At 48.3% G+C, this 13,274-nt stretch overlaps 1 protein-coding gene across 1 annotated transcript in view; it reads left to right on the top strand.

Annotated features, from left to right (window-relative positions):
• SART1 (spliceosome associated factor 1, recruiter of U4/U6.U5 tri-snRNP) overlaps window positions 1-13,274 on the top strand; it is a 244,084-nt gene that overhangs the window by 189,180 nt on the left and 41,630 nt on the right. The window lies entirely within an intron of this gene.

A 13,274-nucleotide genomic window follows, 5' to 3' on the forward strand; every position in this document is an offset into this window, starting at 1 on the left:
AATATTAACAATGTGGTTGTATAATTGGTTTGTTGGTTTAATCATATATTGCTGATGAATGGACTATACTGTAGCCATAGTAAGTGTTGTTGGGCAGATTGGATAAACTGTGTGGGTTTTTATCTGTGGTCGTTTACTATGTTACTGTGTTAGTATGACCAAGGGTATCAATATCTTGAGCTTTTTTGCTTTGTTTACGTCATAAATAATACAAAATATTGTTGTAAAATTCACTGGAGAAGGTGTGTTTTTTTTTTCACTTGCTGCACAATTAAACCGTGGAGTTTACCAGGATGTGGTAAAAAGCATAGCTAGTTTTATTAAGCATTTTGACAAGTTTCAGTAAACCTCAGGTTATGGTGAGGTTGTGATGTTCCCAGAATCCCGGGAAGAATGGTTTGTAGACCAGGAACTTAACGCATTGTATTAAGATAACCAGTTGATGGGTTGTCATAGCAGAAACACATGTACAAGCAAGGCCTGCATAATGTTTGCTGAGATCCTTATTCAGTCAGGGGCTTAATTCCTGGTGTATGCCAGAAAGTGATGGAGACACATTGCATGGTATGAACATGGAGTTAAAAATAGCTAAAGATGTAAAGCAAAATGATATCTTTTTCAAGTGTTAGTAAAGGATGAAGACAAAAGATTTTATTTATTTTATATTTATTTCACATTTTTTCAGTAGTGAATTGCTAGTACGCTAGTTATTTCCCTGTTCGTGGAGGGCTTACAATCTGTACCATCCTGCCCAAGATCACAAGGAGCAGCAGTGAGTTGAAGCAGGTTTCACTGGTTGTCAACCCAGTGCTTTAACCACTAGACTGCTACTCCAGAGGAGGAAAAATGTGCAGCATTAGATGAGGAAAAAGCAGAAATGCTAAACAAATGTTTTTGTTTGGGTACTGAAGAAGAGAGTGAAGATGGACCAATGCAGATTAGCAAAGCTGCACATGGAAGTTGGTTAGATATGATGCGATTTACAGAGTGGAGTGTTGGGATGGAGCTAGCAAAAGTGAGGGTGGTCAAAGCCATGGAGTCAGATGGGTTGTAACCAAAGATACCATGGGTAATTAAGAAAGTTCAAAGAGGTTCTGGCGAGACTTTTCAGTAATATATTCAGTAGATTCTTGGAAATGAGTGATCCCATATGATTGGAGAAGTGCTCACAAAAGAATCTGGAAACTATAGGCTGGTGACTTGAGAAAACTAATAGAGACTTAATTGAAGGAAAGGATAGTGAAGTGTATAAGCCGGCAGGTTGCAGGGTACAAGGTAGCATGATTTTACCAAAGAAAAAGCAAGTCAAACGAATCAAAGGATTAGGTTAAGGGTTATGCTGAATGTGATTTACTTGGATTTCAGCAAAGCTTTTGGAGTGTACTTAACATATGACATTTTATATATCGGGATTTTAGGAAACTATTAAAATCATGGTTATTTATGCAAATGAGTTAAGAAAGAATTGTAGCTTGTAGACAATATACTTAAGGTAAAGTACAGACAGGAAAAATTTGATGTTGAGTATTTTTTAGTGGAATGTAGTGTATGTATATATGTGTATGTATGTATATATATATATATATATATATATATATATACACATACACACACTTCTCCAAGGACAGGCAGGTTTATAATTCTCACAAGTGGGTGGCGCTGACCCGCATAACCCAATCCGGAATTTACCAAAGTCTAACAAGAGCTTTGTGGAGCGCAAGATGCTCCACTGCGCATGCATGAGTGCCTTCCCGCCTGCCACGAGAACACAGTCTCCTCAGTTCTACTACGGTGAGGAGAGGGTATGTTTTGTTTGTTTATTTGTTTTAACAGTCTCACATCGCTCGGTCCTAGAGAACCTTTTTGTGCCTTTCGGCTGTTTTTTGTTTAGTGTTTCATCTTTTATTGTGTTTCTCTTGTGGAACTCCCGTCCTTTTATTTTTCCCTTTGTTTTATTGATTTTTGCCCGGTTTTAAGTTTCCTTTTATTTTCAGTCGTCATCAGGCCACTTTTAGGCCTTGACCGGCTGGGAACTTTCCCTTTCGTTTTTACTGTTTCTTGCCCCTTTTTTTTGGCACCATCGCTTTGTTTAATTTAGCCAAGAGAGTTTTTCCCTCCAAGAGAGTTTTTCCCTCCAAGTCACAGAAGAAAATCCTGGAGAAGGACTGCAAAAAGTATAAATGAGATTGAAGTGGATAGAGCACCGTTCACGGAAGAGAGTGTGTACGAACAGCTTGAAAAGCTAAAGGTGGATAAAGCCATGGGACCGGATGGGATCCACCCCAGGATATTGAGGGAGCTCAGAGAGGTTCTGGCGGGTCCTCGTAAAGATTTGTTTAACATATCCTTGCAGACGGGAGAGGTTCCGAAGGATTGGAGAACGGCGGAGGTGGTCCCTCTTCACAAGAGTGGTGATAGGGAAGAAGCTGGAAACTACAGGCCGGTAAGCCTCACTTAGATTATTGGAAAAATAATGGAAGCGATGCTGAAGGAAAGGATAGTGAATTTCCTGGAAGGCAATAAGTTGCAAGATCCGAGACAACATGGTTTTACTAAAGGGAAATCGTGCCAAACGAATCTCATTGAGTTCTTTGATTGGGTGACAGGAGAATTAAATCAGGGACGAGCTATGGACGTAATCTACTTAGATTTCAGCAAAGCTTTTGACACAGTTCCCCACAGGAGGCTCTTAAATAAACTGGAAGGGCTGAAGATAGGACCCGAAGTGGTGAACTGGATTAGGAACTGGTTGACGGACAGAAGCCAGAGGGTGGTGGTGAATGGAATTCGCTCGGAGGAGGGAAAGGTGAGTAGTGGTGTGCCTCAGGGATCGGTGCTGGGGCCGATTCTGTTCAATATATTTGTGAGTGACATTGCCAAAGGGTTAGAAGGTAAAGTTTGCCTATTTGCGGATGATACTAAGATCTGCAACAGAGTGGACACCCGGGAGGGAGTGGAAAACATGAAAAAGGATCTGAGGAAGCTAGAAGAATGGTCTAAGGTTTGGCAATTAAAATTCAATGCGAAGAAATGCAAAGTGATGCACTTAGGGAATAGAAACCCTCGGGAGATGCATGTGTTAGGCGGGGAGAATCTGATAGGTACGGACGGGGAGAGGGATCTTGGGGTGATAGTATCTGAGGATCTGAAGGCGACGAAACAGTGTGACAAGGCGGTGGCCGTAGCTAGAAGGTTGTTAGGCTGTATAGAGAGAGGTGTGACCAGCAGAAGAAAGGAGGTGTTGATGCCCCTGTATAAGTCGTTGGTGAGGCCCCACCTAGAGTATTGTGTTCAGTTTTGGAGGCCGTACCTTACGAAGGATGTAAAAAGAATTGAAGCGGTGCAAAGAAAAGCTATGAGAATGGTAAGGGATTTGCGTTACAAGACGTATGAGGAGAGACTTGATGACCTGAACATGTATACTCTGGAAGAAAGGAGAAACAGGGGTGATATGATACAGACGTTCAAATATTTGAAAAGTATTAATCCGCAAACGAACCTTTTCCGGAGGTGCGAAGGCGGTAGAACGAGAGAACATGAAATGAGATTGAAGGGGGTCAGACTCAAGAAAAATGTCAGGAAGTATTTTTTCACTGAGAGAGTAGTGGATGCTTGGAATGCCCTCCCGTGGGAGGTGGTGGAAATGAAAACGGTAACAGAATTCAAACATGCGTGGGATAAACATAAAGGAATCCTATTCAGAAGGAATGGATCCTAAGGAGCTTAGCCGAGATTGGGTGGCAGAGCCAGCCGGTGGTGGGAGGCGAGGATAGTGCTGGGCAGACTTATACGGTCTGTGCCAGAGCCAGTGGTGGGAGGCGGGGCTGGTGGTTGGGAGGCGGGGATAGTGCTGGACAGACTTATACAGTCTGTGCCCTGAAGAGGACAGGTACAAATCAAAGTAGGGTATACACAAAAAATAGCACATATAAGTTTGCCTTGTTGGGCAGACTGGATGGACCATGCAGGTCTTTTTCTGCCGTCATTTACTATGTTACTATGTAAGTCCACGAAGGTTCCCAATGGCTTCAAGCACTGTACCCAGTGCAATAGGTAAGCATAGCTGTGCAGGGCCCTTGAGACCATTCATCATCAGACCCGACCCAGAGGCGAGGTGTGGGTTCGACGTCGTCCTCATCGGCACTGAAGAGCCTCGATGATACGCTTCAAGTGAAGGCCAAGAAGCATTATCATCAGTCGTCCTGCCTGCCCATCCGGCGACCTATGTGACCGGGCTACAGGGACAGAGGCCGAGGGGAGGCAGAGTTCCACTGGCACTGGCCCATTCCAGTCTGCCAACCCGGCCTGTCCAGGCCATCTCTTCCAGCCACCCAATCCAGTTCTCCCTGTTGTTCCAGTCCACCTGATCCAGCTTCTTCCTGCGTCCTCCAGTCCGCATGATCCGGCTTCTTCCAACTTGCTCCAGTCCGCCTGATCCAGCTTCCTCCTGCTTGCTCCAGTCCGCATGATCCGGTTTCCTCCAGCCTGCTCCAGTCCTCTTGATCCAGCTTCTTCCAGCTTGTTCCAGCCCGCCTGATCCAGCTTCTTCCTGCCTGCCCCAGTCCGCATGTTCCCGCTTCTTCCTGCCTGCTCCAGTTCGCCTGATCCAGCTTCTTCCTGCGTGCTCCAGTCCGCCTGACCTAGCTTCTTCCTGCTTGCTCCAGTCCGCCTAACCCGGCTTCTTCCTGCCTGCTCCAGTTCGCCTGACCCAGCTTCTTCCTGCCTGCTCCAGTCCGCCTGACCTAGCTTCTTCCTGCTTGCTCCAGTCTGCCTGACCCGGCTTCTTCCTGCGTGCTCCAGTTCGCCTGACCCAGCTTCTTCCTGCTTGCTCCAGTCCGCCTGACCCAGCTTCTTCCTGCCTGTTCCAGTCTGCCTGATCCAACTTGTCCCAGTCCACCTGATCCAGCTTGTTCCAGTCCGCCCGATCCGGCTCTCCCTGCTTGCTCCAGTTCGCCTGATCCAGCCAACTTGTTCCAGTCCGCCGATCCAGCCTCTTCCTGCTTGCTCCAGTCCGCCTGATCCAGCTTCTTCCAGCTTGTTCCAGTCCGCCTGTTCCAGCTTCTCCCTGCTTGCTCCAGTCATCCTGCTCCACCTTGTTCCAGTCCGCCTGATCCAGCCTCCCTGCTTGCTCCTGTCCAGCTTGCTCCAGACTGCCTGACTCAGCCTGCTCCCGACTGCCTGACTGATCCAGCCTCCCTGCTTGCTCCTGACCAGCTTGCTCCAGACTGCCTGACTCAGCCTGCTCCCGACTGCCTGACCCAGCCTGTTCCAGCTTCTCCCTGATTGCTCCAGTCATCCTGCTCCACCTTGTTCCAGTCCGCCTGATCCAGCCTACCTGCTTGCTCCTGACCTCCTGCTCCAGCCAGCTTGCTCCCGATTGCCTGACCCAGCCTGCTCCAGACTGCCTGATTCAGCCTGTTCCAGCCCATCTGCATCAGCTTATTCTAGATTGTCTAGCCTGTTCCAGTCTGTCTGTTTCTGCTTGTAGTCCGCCAGCTCCTGCTTCAAACCATTCCAGCTTGTTCCAGCACTACTGCCGTGCCCTCCACCCCACTCACCGCCTGTTACCCAATCCACCCCGTAACCTGTCCGCACTCACCTGTTCCTTCCTGCCTGTTACCCAATCACCTGCTCCTGCCACTCAACCTGCCTACTAGCCACTCACTGACAGAATACCACCTCCCGCCCATCCCCCACCAGCTATCACTCCTTTCCCGACTGATCACCCTCCCACCTGCCTGTCTCCCAGCCCACCGACCTGCCTGTGAACACCTCAGTCACTAACCCATGGCCCCCATCCACATCCTATTCCTTGCCCTGTCCCTCCCAATCTTTTCCCCTCCAACCGCCATCTACCACACGATCTACCTACCCATCCCGTCCTCTTCCGTCCTCCTCGCTACTCCAATACCCTACCTACCCCTGTCCCCCACCACCTCACCATCCCCTACTTGTCTTCCCTCCTCTTCCTAGCTCTCAACCTTCAAACACCTCCTTCCTGCCATGAACCCTTCCCCTTTCTTCCTCAGCGCATCCAGTCTTCGTCGCCTTCGTCGACCTTCCTCTCCCACCCCTTCTCCGCGCTGTCTTGCTCTTCTCCTGCTATCCGCGGGAGACATCAATCCCAACCCAGGCCCCCACACTTGTCCTCGCCCTCACCTCATCTAAGCAACCGTTCCCGCGATAGCTCTAATCTCATCTCTATCCCTCCCTTCCCCCCTCCTCCCTCCCCTTCTCGTGCGCCCTGTGGACGCCCACTCCATCTGCAACAAACTTCCTTTACACACGATCTCTTCATCTCCAATTCCCTTCAACTGCTTGCCCTAACTGAAACCTGGCTCACCCTCGACAATTCTGCCTCAATCGCAGCCCTATGCCACGGTGGATATCTTTTCTCCCATTCGCCCCGCCCCACTGGCCGCAGTGGCGGTGTCGGGCTACTACTTTCGCCCTCCTGCAGTTTTCAACCTCTCCCCCTACCTCAGTCTCACTGCTTCTCATCCTTTGAAGTTCACTCCATCCGTCTATTCCACCCACTGCCACTCAGAGTTGGTCATTTACCCCCCCCCCCCCCCCCCCCCCCCCGATAAATCCCTCCATTCCTTCCTTACCGACTTCGATGCCTAGCTCACCGTTTTTCTCGAGCCCTCATCCCCATCCCTCATTCTTGGTGACTTCAATATTCACACTGATAACCCATCCGACTCATAAGTTTCTCAGTTCCTCACTCTTACCTCCTCCTTCAACCTCCAACTGAGCCCCACCACCCCTACTCATAAATCTGGCCACTGTCTTGATCTCGTCCTCTCTTCCACCTGCTCTCCCTCCAATTTCTGCGTTTCAACTCTTCCTCTCTCTGACCATCACCTAATCACATTCACACTTCAGCACCCTCCCCCTCAATCTCGCCCCACACTAACTACTACGTCCAGAAATCTCCAGGCTGTTGACCCCCCCACCTTATCCTCTTGTATCTCTGACCTCCTCCCTTCCATCTTGTCCTCCAAATCTGTTGACAAAGCTGTCTCCATTTACAATGCCACTCTCTCCTCTGCTCTTGACACCCTTGCGCCGCCCATCTCCCATCCCACAAGGCGTACCAATCCCCAGCCCTGGCTGACCCCTTGCACCCGATACCTTCGCTCCTGCGCCCGTTCGGCTGAACGCCACTGGAGGAAATCTCGCGCCCATAATGACTTCATTCATTTCAAATTCATGCTATCCTCCTTCCAATCCTCCCTATTCCTCGCTAAACAGGACTATTACACCCAATTGACTAATTCCCTCAGCTCTAACCCTCGTCGTCTCTTTGCCACCCTCAACTCCCTCCCCAAAGTGCCCTCCGCTCCCACTCCCCCCTCACTCTCTCCGCAATCTCTGGCCGACTACTTCCGTGACAAGGTCCAGAAGATCAACCTTGAATTCACCACTAAACCTTCTCCTCCTCCTATAACCCACTCTCTCAACCAACCTACCCAGGCCTCCTTCTCCTCTTTTCCTGCTATCACCGAAGAGGAAACCTCCCATCTCCTCTCCTCCTCGAAATCCACCACCTGTTCCTCAGACCCCATCCCCACCAACTTACTTAACACCGTCACTCCTACTATCACCCCCACCATCTGTCATATCCTCAACCTCTCTCTCTCCACTGCAACTGTCCCAGACACCTTCAAGCATGCCGTGGTTACACCACTCCTCAAAAAACCATCACTTGACCCTACCTGTCCCTCCAACTATCGCCCCATTTCCCTCCTACCCTTCCTGTCCAAGATACTTGAACGTGCCATTCACGGCCGCTGCATTGATTTCCTCTCCTCTCATGCCATCCTCGATCCGCTTCAATCCGGTTTTCGCCCCCTACACTCGACAGAAACAGCACTATCTAAAGTCTGCAATGACCTGTTCCTCGCCAAATCTAAAGGTCACTATTCAATCCTCATCCTCCTCGACCTATCCGCCGCTTTTGACACTGTCAATCACAACCTACTTCTCGACACACTGTCCTCCTTTGGGTTCCAGGGCTCTGTCCTCTCCTGGTTCTCCTCTTATCTCTCCCATCGTACCTTCAGAGTGCACTCTCATGGCTCATCCTCCTCCCTTATCCCGCTCTCTGTTGGAGTTCCCCAGGGTTCTGTCCTTGGGCCCCTTCTTTTTTCAATCTACACCTCTTCCTTAGGCTCCCTAATCTCTTCTCATGGTTTCCACTATCATCTTTATGCTGACGACACCCAGCTTTATCTCTCCACACCAGAAATCACTGCGGAAACCCAGGCCAAAGTGCTGGCCTAATACCAAATAAACAGCTCCAGCCAATATTAAATGTTGGTCGCAATACTCATTGGGTAAGATGGAGAAAAAGCCCTCAGAAACCACTAGTGTGATACTGGTGGTTTAGTGCGAGGTTATATAAAGTTTTATGAGATAACTCACGCAGCGGTTCTATCATTGGGCAAAAAACTCCACTACCCGGACTACTTTTTAAATCTCAAGGTTCTACACACAATTTAAGCAGTATTTAAGCAGTATTATTCATTTGTGTGCTTTATGTTCAACAACACACAGAGTAGTGAGTAGCACTTAGCTTATGATTTAAATCGGCACTCTTCAACGGGGACCACCGTTTCACCCAGAAACATGGTTTCCACTATCATCTTTATGCTGACGACTCCCAGCTTTATCTCTCCACACCAGAAATCACTGCGGAAACCCAGGCCAAAGTACTGGCCTGCCTATCCGACATTGCTGCCTGGATGTCCAACCGTCACCTGAAACTAAACATGGCCAAGACGGAACTTATTGTGGTCCCACCCAAACCCACTTCTCCTCTCCCTTCACTCTCTATCTCAATTGATAACACCCTCATCGTCCCTGTCTCATCTGCCGGCAACCTTGGTGTCATCTTCGACTCCTCCCTCTCCTTCTCTGCGCATATCCAGCAGATAGCCAAGACCTGTCGCTTCTTCCTCTATAACATTAGCAAAATTCGCACCCTCCTCTCCGAGCACACCACTCGAACTCTCATCCACTCTCTCATTACCTCTCGCCTCGACTACTGCAACCTACTCCTCACCGGCCTCCCTCTTAGCCATCTATCCCCCCTTCAGTCCATCCAGAACTCGGCCGCACGTCTTATCTTCCGCCTCAACCGATATACTCATATCACCCCTCTCCTCAAGTCACTTCACTGGCTTCCGATCAGATACCGCATACAGTTCAAGCTTCTCCTACTCACCTACAAATGCACTCGATCTGCAGCCCCTCCTTATCTCTCTACTCTCATCTCCCCTTATGTCCCCACCCGTAACCTCCGCTCTCTTGACAAATCCCTCCTTTCAGTACCCTTCTCCACCACCGCCAACTCTAGGCTTCGCCCTTTCTGCCTCGCTTCGCCCCATGCTTGGAACAAACTCCCTGAGCCCATACGCCGGGCCCCCTCCCTACCCATCTTCAAATCATTGCTCAATGCCCACCTCTTCAATGTCGCCTTCGGCACCTAATCACTACACCTTTTCTCAGGAAATCTAAACTACCCCAACTTGACATTTCGTCCTTTAGATTGTAAGCTCTTTTGAGCAGGGACTGTCCTTATTTGTTAATTTGTACAGCGCTGCGTAACCCTTGTAGCGCTCTAGAAATGTTAAGTAGTAGTAGAAGCACCAGAGAAGCGTCGGTGCTGGGAGGACCGCTCCCCTCCATACAGGAGGTGTTGACGCATCAGTCTCCCATCAGCCAAGACCCTGCTCCTGTATCATAAGTACATAAGTATTGCTATACTGGGATAGACTGAAGGTCCATCAAGCCCAGCATCCCTTTTCCAACAGTGGCCAATCCAGGTCACAAGTACCTGGCGAGATCAGAAAACAGTACATTTTATGCTGCATGTTCTAGAAATAAGCAGTGGATTTTCCCCAAGTCCATTTTAATAATGGTCTATGGAGTTTTTCTTTAGGAAGCCATCAAAACCTTTTTTTAAACCCTGCTAAGATAACTGCTTTTACTACATTCTCTGGCAATGAGTTTAATTACACATTAATTGAAGAAATATTTTCTCTGATTCGTTTTAAATTTACTACTTTGTAGCTTCATCGCGTGCCCTAGTCCTAGTGTTTTTGGAAAGAGTAAACAAGCAATTCACATCTACCTGTTATTTTATAGACCTCTTAATATATCTCCCCTCAGCCATCTTTTCTCCATGTACTGTGTCAACAAGCAGGGGGGCACCGGATCTCGCCCCCTGTGTTGGGAAGCCGTCCAGAAATGGCTTTGGGCCCGCCGTCACGGCATGTTTCTCCAGGCCATGTATCTGGCAGGCGTAAACAAGTCTGGCCGACAGGTTGAGCAGGATAATGCAACCTCTTGAGTGACAGTTGTCCGCAAGATCTTCCGAGCGTGGGGCACCCCCTCGGTGGATCAATCACAAGGTTCCTCAGTTCTGTTCCAGACTTCAGGCCTACGACAGGCTAGCCTCGGATGCCTTTCTCCTACATTGGGGGTCAGGCCTTCTGTATGCATATCCTCCCATACCTCTGGTGGGGAAGACTTTGATGAAACTACAGCAAGACCGCGGAACCATGATTCTGATTGCGTCCTTTTGGCCACGTCAGATTTGGTTCCCTCTTCTTCTGGAGTTGTCCTCCGAACAACCATGGAGATTGGAGTGTTTTCTGACCCTCATCACTCAGACCGAGGGGGCACTTCTGCATCCCACCCTCCAGTCGCTGGCTCTCACGGCCTGGATGTTGAGGGCGTAGATTTCGCCTCCTTGAGTCTTTCTGAGGGTGTCTCCCGAGTCTTGCTTCCAGGAAAGATTCCACAAAGAGGTGTTAGTCTTTTAAATGGAGGAGGTTTGCCGTCTGGTGTGATAGCAAGGCCCTAGATCCTCGCTCTTGTCCTACACACAGACCCTGCTTGAATACCTTCTGCGCTTGTCAGAGTCTGGTCTCAAGACCAACTCTGTAAGGGTCCATCTTAGTGCAGTTAGTGCTTTCCATTATCGTGTAGAGGGTAAGCCTATCTCTGGACAGCCTTTAGTTGTTCGCTCCATGTGAGGTTTGCTTTTGTCAAAGCCCCCTGTCAAACCTCCTACGGTGTCATGGGATCTCAACGTCGTTCTCACCCATCTGATGAAAGCTCCTTTTGAGTCACTGAATTCCTGCCATCTGAAGTACTTGACCTGGAAGGTTATTTTCTTGGTGGCGGTCACTTCAGCTCATAGAGTCAGTGAGCTTCAGGCCTTAGTAGCTCATGCTCCTTATACCAAATTTCATCATAACAGAGTAGTCCTCCGCACTCACCCTAAGTTCTTGCCAAAGGTGGTGTCGGAGTTCCATCTGAACCAGTCAATTGTCTTGCCAACATTCTTTCCCTGGCCTCATACCCGCCCTGCTGAACATCAGTTGCACACATTGGTCTGCAAGCGAGCATTGGCCTTCTATCTGGAGCGGACAAGCCCGCCCAAATGTTTGTTTCTTTTGATCCCAACAGAAGGGGAGTGGCTGTCGGGAAACGCACCATTTCAAATTGGCTAGCAGATTGCATTTCCTTCACTTATGCCCAAGCTGGGCTGACTCTTGAGGGTCATGTCACGGCTCATAGTGTTAGAGCCATGGCAGCGTCAGTGGCCCACTTAAAGTCAGCCACTATCGAAGAGATTTGCAAGGCTGCGACGTGGTCATCTGTCCACACATTCACATCTCATTACTGTGTACAGCAGGATACCCGACGCGACAGTCGGTTCGGGCAGTTGGTGCGGCAGAATCTGTTTGGGGTTTAGAATCCAACTCCACCCCCCTAGGCCCATTTTTATTCTGTTCCAGGCTGCACTCTCAGTTAGTTGGTTCTATTTAGGTCAATCTCAGTTATGTCCTCGCCGTTGCGAGGCCCAATTGACCAATGTTTGTTGTTTTGAGTGAGCCTGGGGGCTAGGGATACCCCAATCGTGAGAACAAGCAACCTGCTTGTCCTCTGAGAAAGCGAGGTTACTAACCTGTAGCAGGTATTCTCCGAGGACAGCAGGCTGATTGTTCTCACATACCCGCCCTTCTCCCCTTTGGAGTTGTGTCTTCCCTTGTCTTTTGCTTTCTACTGGACTGACGAGCATGCTCGCGTTCAGGCGGGAAGACAGTCGCGTATGCGCAATGCACACAGATCACGCGAGAGCTAGCAAACTTCTGTTGCTAGGAAGATCTTCCAATCCTGGGGGCGGCCGTGGACGTCACCCAATCGTGAGAACAATCAGCCTGCTGTCCTCTGAGAATACCTGCTACAGGTTAGTAACCTCGCTTTCTGAAATAAGCAGTATAAAATGTTTTGTACATTTTTGGGATCTTGCCGGGTATTTGTGACCTGGATTGGCCACTGTTGGAAACAGGATGCTGGGCTCGATGGACCTTTGGTCTTTTCCAGTATGGCAATACTGTATACTTATGTAGACCAGTGGTCCATCAAGCCCAGCATCCTGTTTCCAACAGTGGTCAATCCAGATCACAAATACCTGGCATGATGCCAGAAAAGTACAAAATATTTTATACTGCTTATCCCAGAAATAGTGGATTTTCCCCAAGTTCAATTTAATAATGGTCTATGGACTTTTCCTTTATGAAGCTGTCCAAACCTTTTTTAAACTCATGTTGAGTGAAGAAAAATTTTCTCCGATTAGTTTTAAATTTACTACTTTGTAGCTTCATCGCATGCCCCCCTAGTCCTAGTATTTTTGGAAAGCGTAAACAGATGCTTCACTTCTACCCGTTCCACTCCACTCATTATTTTATAGACCTCTATCAAATCTCCCCTCAGCCGCCTTTTCTCCAAGCTGAAGAGGCCTTGCCGCTTTAGCCTTTTCTCATAGGCTTTTTTTTTTTCCAACAAACTGTTTGAAGCTGGATGATTTTGATCTGTAATGATTGTGTAAGGATTGTTTTATGTATTATTGGAGTGTTTGTTTTAGTCATTATGTGGGTTTAATTATGAATGTTATTCTTGTAAACCAGCAACCACAAAAGTAGAGAAACTGAATCTGCTACGAGACAAGGGAGTAGCCTTATCAGCAGGACACTTCTAAGTACGGCCAAGGAGACGAGAGATGGAGAGAATAACTTTTAACCCTAGAACGCATATTGGGGGCCTTTTAGGCCCCCATGCTTACATTTTTGCTATTATCTGCAAAATTACTTTAGTTAGAATTTTGAAACTCAAGGTATTACTCAAGTATGTCATTGTTGATAATATCCAGTTGTTCATATAATTTTTTTTCATAGGCATTATGGTGTAACAAT

The sequence above is a fragment of the Microcaecilia unicolor genome, chromosome 11 (assembly GCF_901765095.1).
Source record: "Microcaecilia unicolor chromosome 11, aMicUni1.1, whole genome shotgun sequence".
Lineage (NCBI taxonomy): Eukaryota > Metazoa > Chordata > Amphibia > Gymnophiona > Siphonopidae > Microcaecilia > Microcaecilia unicolor.